The sequence below is a fragment of the Marmota monax genome, unplaced genomic scaffold (assembly GCF_021218885.2).
Source record: "Marmota monax isolate L192 unplaced genomic scaffold, Marmota_monax_Labrador192_F-V1.1 WCK01_AAM20220418_F8-fsc00462, whole genome shotgun sequence".
Lineage (NCBI taxonomy): Eukaryota > Metazoa > Chordata > Mammalia > Rodentia > Sciuridae > Marmota > Marmota monax.
Window position 1 is genome coordinate 272708 of NW_026694290.1, and position 7962 is coordinate 280669.

Genomic DNA, 7962 nt, shown 5'->3' on the forward strand with positions numbered 1-7962 from the left:
ATATTTGTATATCCACAAGACACTAATTAAAGCAAGCAAAAACTGAATGTAAATAGCAGAAAGATGTGTGGATTAGGGAGAGGGGAACAGAGGAAGGAGGCGAGGGAAAGGGGGAATAGTGGGAATTCAATTTGAGCAAATTCTATTCCATGCTTTTATAATTATGTCAGCACCCTGTTGTTATGTATAACTAGAAAGAACCAATTAAATTTTAAAAAAAACATCATCTGCAAGTATAGTAAAATTTGTATTTTTAAATAATTGTTCAGAAATTCATCATGTTGTTACAGCACAGGAAAATCCTTTGTAAGCTCAACTCACAGTTGAAGCAACAGAAAGATCCTCTTTCAAATCATGATTATCAAGCTTATTTTTTCCAGCTTCATAGCAATTGTCTATGAAATTCAAGAAAATTAATATTAAAGAAAAATTAAGTCAATCATACACATTAAATTGCAAGGAATTTCATGCTCATCTGTAGCTTCCAAATCAGCCTTTGTGGCAACTTTTAGAAAGAGGATTACATATAAATACAATACACTTTATAGTTCCCAAACTTCATAATTTTAGACTGTGATTTATACAGCTTCTCTTTATAATATATATATATATATATATATATATATATATATATATATATATATATATATCACCTTGCTCATTTAACATTCCCTAAATTTGCACCACTTCAGAATATGGAATGAAAAAAAAATAGAGGTAACAGAGCTAATGTACTGATAATTTTGAAAAAAAAAATCATTTGTATTTAGAGCTAATTTAAGAAAAAAATGTTAAGGCTTATATACTTTAGTATCTTAAAACTAAATATAAGGAATACAAAAGTAAATAAATCCTCCAGTGACACTTTTATTATTGATTGGTACCACATTTTCAAGTTTAGAATATATTAACTGAAAGAGCTACAAGAAAAAAGTGATGCAAATTTATATAAAACATTTAAAATCAATATCCATGATATGAAGGAGAAATAAAACAAATGAAGTAAATAACTTCTGACTTAACTAAAATGTATCTGTTATTTAGAAATATAGGTAACATTACTAAAGAATTATCCCTGATAGTAAACATAAATAATAGGTAACAAAACAAATCCACCAGTGTCAATCTGTTTTTGTCTTTTTGAGAAAAAGTTCCTTTGTTTTGATACAAGTTGTAAAAAATACTAGTCAGTACATAAAAGACATTTTTAAAATTATTCAAAACTGCATGCATTTCTTGCTGTTCAGTGGATGTTGTTAAATACTTATACTCCTTTGTAAGTTTCTTTTTTTCTTTAAATAATAATTTTGCGCTTGCAATTAATTTATTTCAATTTCATTCATATAGGTACTGAGAATTCCTTCCAAATATATGCCTGCCAAGTACTGAGGAACACAAAAACATCATAGTTTTACTTTGCATTTAAAAACCTCAGGTTTCGGATTTCCCTAAATTGACAACTCAAATTAGCTCCATGGAACCCTATCCTGCATAACAAGAGTCAAGATAAAAATGCTCCCTCACTGTATGCAGAACCTGCCCTCAACCACAAAGATGTTAAATCCAGTACTGATTCCCACAATCCATGGGACAATAGTGGTCTAAAATTTTCAATTACGTTTTCTTATCAAAACCATGACATTTATGCCACTATCACATTAAGTCCCTCTAATCCAAATTGCCAAAGAGATAACTAAAGCAATCATAATAATCTGTGAAAATATTCAATAACTTATTTTCTCCAAGGAAAGGTTAAAACACTATTCATATTTGTTTTCCAAGCTATTGGAAACAGAATAAGAAACACTAAAAACAAACAAACAAAAAAAAAAACACTAAAACAAAAAACGAAAGTAAAATGGCTACTACCATTCTACTCTCTGCTTCAATGTGTTTAATTGGGTAGATTTTACCTCTAAGGAAGATCATTTCCTTCTCTGCTTATTTCACTTAGCATAGTGTCTTATAGGTTCACAAATGCTATTGTAAATAACAGATTTTGCATCTTTTTAAAAGATTGAATACTGTTCTAGGAATAATATGGCTGCCTTTTTTATACATGGAAACATACAGAAAGAAAGAAAGAAAGAAAGAAAGAAAGAAAGAAAGAAAGAAAGAAAGAAAGAAAGAAAGAAAGAAAGAAAGACTCCCCCAATAAAGATCTGCTAGACATAGGAATTTACAGCAGCATATATAATGTTTAGGCTCCATCTATCAGGAAACAAAATTGGTGTTAAAATGAAATTACATGAATACCTGCACTTAAGGACAAACTATGGGTGATAAGTTATCCCTGAATTTCATACTTAATATTTTACACATTAAAACCATTATTACAGTTTTTCCTAGTATATAATTAACTAAGAAAGTGCTTGCTTTCATAATCTTGGTAATCTAAAAAAAGACATGATTGAAAATATTACACTAACAAACTGTATTTATTTCCCATTTGAAATCATACATTTTAAATGGGCATATTTTTATTTTCCACTCTTGTAGCACTACTTTTAAGAAGGCTTACTTAGAATGCCTTAATTATGTTGAGATCCCTTACATTTCAAAGTGATCCATAATGCATATGCTTTCATAAATTGTTCCATTTAATGTGGATGAAAGACTTAATTTCTCAATTACATTTTAATGATTAATGATACAATTAAGGTTAACACTTCATAAAAATGAAATATCTGATTCTTCTCTAAATTTACCTGAACCAGAAAAAAATAAAGTCAACAAATTTGGATGAAAAATTAATAAATACTTATTTTATATATAGATTATTCAGAAAGAAAGTGAAAAAAATACCAATTCCACATGTTGAATATAAAAGAACCCTTTGACTTCTAAAAACAGCATATGAAATAAACATAAAACAATAAAAAGGAGATTATTATGAACTTCAATAGTAACAAATAATTAATATGGCAGAATTGTGACAGCTTCATGAAGATACTGGAGATTAGATTTTTTCTGCTGAAAGTCAATTGTGTGCTTCAATGAAAAATGAAACATGAAGATTATTTCCTCTATTTTTACTTATGTAATACAAATCTTCATAGCATAATATATTTCTGAAAAAAAGCAATAGACATTTTAAGAGAATATACACTATTTCTAAATTTTGTTAGGAATAAGAAGGCACCACTGATTTGAGGTTGTGTCTTGTTATCACTGATAGTTGATTTCGAGTTTTTATCTCAGGATTTGTTTTAGTAAACTTTTCTGGTGATATCAAGTAAGACCATTATTGGGGCTTGCATACCACAAATAAGACAAGTTCATAGTAGTATTTTATCATAGAGAGATCCTTCACAGTATATGTTGACAATATGGATTCTTTTTTCCACCTCTATCTGTTGCTGAACATCATTTTTTATAGCTTTGTTCTATGGAAAGTTCATTTGACAAATTTTCCAAGTGGTACAACAGAGGACCAAGATTTATCCAAATTCTACCTGGCTTGAATAGTTTCCATATTGTATCAATATAGTCAATCACATTGTGAGCTGTGCCTATGAAGAAACAGGTGGCAATGCAGTCCCAAATATTGCATTTTAAATAAATCTTCTGCTGACATAGAAAAGTTAAAACCAAGAAGAAGAATGTAGGGGTCAATATCAGGGGAAGGTTATGGGTCATATCTGATCAGCTAAACTCTGGTTATTGCTAAACTGATGGATCCAAGGGATAAAGTTTATATTTGTTAATTTCAGAACATCTGTTCAGAACAAAGTTGGAAGAAAAGAGCATTAAAAAATCTCCATTCATATTCTTGATAAGCATGACCTAGCACAGCTATTCCCAGTCCAGTTTTCCTAATCTAGCACCAGTTACCAGAATATTTACTTAAGGAGCATCTCTCTTTTGGAAAAAAAATTAGTTTTATGATTGGCTGGCAGTTGGCTTTCTACTTTTCTAGTTTCACTTTAGTGTCTCAAAAACTATTTCAATGTGGATTAAAACTTATCCATATCAAATGTTGAGGCTGGCATAATCTTTCCATTCCCCTCATTAGGGATTCAAGTGAAGCTTGAGATGCTAAATGAAAGAAATTATGGTGGTCTCACATTACCCAATAGATTAAGGTTCATTAATCTTAAAACCACAATATAGTTAAGCAATCTTTACTCAGGAGAGGTCCATAACTGAATTGCTATGGAGTGTGGGGACAAGTGCATGGAGTACTGCATACATGGCATATGTTAAGGGTGTCTGAGTAGCAAACCACTCCCCCATGCTAAGCGTGTGAGCTGCAAACCGTTTACCTTGTAGGCACAACCCTGCATGTTGCAGTCCCTGAACTTGCTCCACAGCCCACTCTTTGATTGGTTGCTGCAGGGACAGTTGGCCAGAAATTGTATTGGTGGCTGCTTGTAATCTGCTTAGCTACTGTCTGAATATATATACATGGTAACTGCACAATAAAATCAGACCTGCTTCCAGCTTGGTCTCTGGAGGTCTTGATTAGCGACTCTGCAGCCACACTCTCCTCTACCCTGTTCTGTGGGCCTCCTCACTGGACAAGAGAGAGCCCACACAAGGGAGACTAAACATCCTCTCTTCTAACAGAAGAGAAAGAAGAAAGTCCCTCTGGGTCATTGATGGGACAGCATGGAGAGACTCATATTGGAATTGCCACACTGTATCTATCATCTTCTCCATATTCTTTTTTTCAAAAAATATGTATGCAATCATTCACAATGATCAGTAATATTTCTTGATTATAATCCATGCATTTTCAAATCTTGTCCAAGTAAAGAAGAAACTGAGCAAGGAGTTTCTGTTGATTATCTCGAACTGATGTAAACTGTCTTTTTGTTTGGTTCACTGGCTCATGCATACAGGTGCCATTATAGCGGAAGGCATAGATGATCTTCCAAAAGTGCTTGCTCTGGAAGCTCTCCTCCTCCTTGCTGTGAGTGTTTGCTGCTGCCTAAAGTGCTGAGGCAGAGCCCAAAAGCCCAGCAGAGAAGCACTTCCACTTTCTTGCTTCCACCATGGTTGTGTCCGCTTCCTCTGCAGCCCTGGCACAGCTGAGAGGGGGTCCATGGAGGGTGCTGGTTTTGCTATATGGCCTCCATGGCTTTAGGCCTCACTGCCTTGCTGCTCCTGGCAACTGAAAACCCAGTAGGGCCTATTGTATACCAGCCCCCAGAAAGCCACACACTCCACTCCCATTACCCTCAGGGCTCCTTCCACACTGGGCTCTGACAGATCTTCAGCTACTGAGCTTGTTATCTTGCAGTTCCTTCAAGGAGTGATTGATGTTGCTTTCAAGTATATCAATTGACAATAAAGTGGCTAAATGTATACTATACATTTTCATGAAATAATGAACAAATTTACATAAATGTATGCTAAAATTTTTAATGATTTATCAAGCTAATATTGAGGAAGAGTTATTTTTGTAGTATATAAAAATTGATGTAAAATATTATTCATAATTTATAAATTTATGTTTCTTCTAATGCATCTTCATTACTTGTATGAGGTTGTATAAATAATAAAACATTTTAAGGGAAAATATTCATAATTCAGTATCCATAATTATATTTTCCTCCTGAATTTTGTGTAAGAATTTCTATATTTTCTCTTTGCCTAGGGTTTCTGTTTTAGTCTGTTTTTTGCTAGCATAACAGAATACTACAGACTGTATGAACACCAGGAGCAATTCAAACCATAGCTGCCTATGGCAAGATACGTAACAAGTTATACCAAGGCATGGTTATTCGTATCCTACATCTGGTGGTAAACTTCTGATCCACGTGCACACATCAGCCATACTTGTCTCATTTTATTTTCTGTTTCTATAACAAAATGAATGAGGCCAGGTAATTAAAAAAAAGCAAGAAAGAAATTTATTTGACTCCTGGTTCAGGAAGCTGGGATATCCAAGAGCAGGGCCCTGGCACCTGGTGAGTTTCTTCTTGCTGCATCACAACAGGGTAAATTCATCATCACATGATAAGACACATGTGATGTGTCACCAATGCCATCTTGGGGGCCACTTCCTCATAGTTTTATCTAATCCTTATGATATCCCAAAAGTCCTACTTCCTATATATTATAAACATGAGTTTAGGGGATTAAGTTTCCAATGCATGAAATGTGGGGAGCAGGAATACATTTGAAACATGTTAATGTCTTACCAAATTGTCTATTCTCTGAGACTGAAGTGTATAAATGAGCATCAGAGATAGATGGAAATGGGCAGGTCTGTGGTATAAGTTGGTTGGCTAGGTGGGATAAGATTTATTCCCAAGTATTTTTTGTGAATGAGATAGTTTTCCTGATTTCTTTCTTAGCAAATGTATTATTGCAGAAGAGAAAAGAAATTAATTTATATATGTTGATCTTTTATCCTGTTACTCTGTTCAATTTGTTTATCAACTCTAGAAGTCTTCTCCTAGAGTGTCTTGGGTTTTCTAAATATAAGATCATGTCACCAGCAAACAGATAATTTGACTTCTTCTTTTCCTATTTGTATCATTTTGATTTTCTTCTTTTGCCTGATTGTTCTGGTTAGAGTTCCAAGACTAAGTGATTGAAAGTGGATACCCCATGTCTTATTATTGATTTTAGAGAAATGTTTTCAGTTTTCCTCTCTAACTATGATGTAGGCCTTGGTTTTGTGTTACATAGCCTTTACAATATTGAAATAAGTTTCTTTCATCCCTGGTGTTTTAAACACCAGTGTTTTTCTAGTGTTTTCAACATGAATGGGTGCTGGACCTTTTTGGGTAGTTTCCTTGTATTTCTTGAGAAAATCATGTGATTCTCCTACTTAACTCTATTCATGTGTTGAGTGGCATTTATGGATTTGCATAGGTTGAACTACCCTTGCATTCCAGGGATGAAACAGATGAAACATGTTGTACTGTCTTCTTACTGCAATTTTGAATGTTGTTTTTCTATATTTTGTCTTGAGTTCCCACATCTATGTTCATCAGGGGTATTGGTCTGATAGGTCTTGATCTGGTTTTAGTATCAGGGTTACACTGGTTTTATAGAGTTAATTTAACAGTATTCCATCCTTTTCTATTTCATGGAATAATTTGAGGAAAGATGCATTAGTTATTTTTTAAAAGTCTCATAGATAAAACTCAGCTGAGAATCCACCTGGTTCTATGTTTTCTTTGTTAGAAGGATTTAATTGCTGTTTCAATTACATTGCTTGATCATAGTCTGTTTAAGTTTACTATATACTCATGATTCAATTTGAGTCAATCATATGTGTCTCAACATTTGTCAATATATTCTAGATTTTCTAGTTTATTGAAGTATAAGTTTTCAAAACAGTTTCTAATGATCCTCTGAATCTCACAATTGTCTGTGGTGATATCTCCTTTTTCATCTATAATTTTGTTGATTTGGCTCTTCTTTCTCTTTCTTTTGGATAGTTTGACTAAGAGTTTATCAATCTTGTTTATCTTTTCAAAAGACTAAAAATTAATTGATCTTTTGTGTTTTTACAATTTCATTAATTCTGGCTCTGATCTTAATTATTTCCTGTCCTCTCCAGAGTTTGAATTTTGTTTGTTTAAGTTTTTCCTCTAGGCCCTTGAGGTGTAGCACCACCTTATTTATCTGGAATCATCCATTTTTTTTAATGTAAGAACTCAATATTATAAACTCTCCTTTTAGAGCACCTTCATACTGTCTCTGAGATTTTGATTTATTGTACCTCTATTCTTATTTGTTTCCAATAATTTCTCCCCTGATTTATTCTATGGTTAATTTCTCATTCAAAATTGAATTATCTTGCTGGGCTCAGTGGCGTATAATTAGAGCAGATGAAAAGCCTGAGTCAGGAGGTCCTAGAATTCAAAGCCAGCCTTAGAAAAAGTGAGGTGCTAAGCAACTCAGTGAAACCCTGCTTTAAATAACACACAAAATAGGGCTGGGGATGTGGCTCAGTGGTTGAGTGCCCCTGTTCAATCCCTGGTATCCAAAAACAAAAAA

The 7962-nt window shown here is 33.3% G+C and overlaps 1 pseudogene; it reads right to left on the minus strand.

The window, feature by feature from the left end:
* Positions 1–3244: 3244 nt before the first annotated feature.
* On the minus strand, positions 3245–5033 carry LOC124108981 (carnosine N-methyltransferase-like; annotated as a pseudogene).
* Between the last annotated feature and the right edge of the window lie 2929 nt (positions 5034–7962).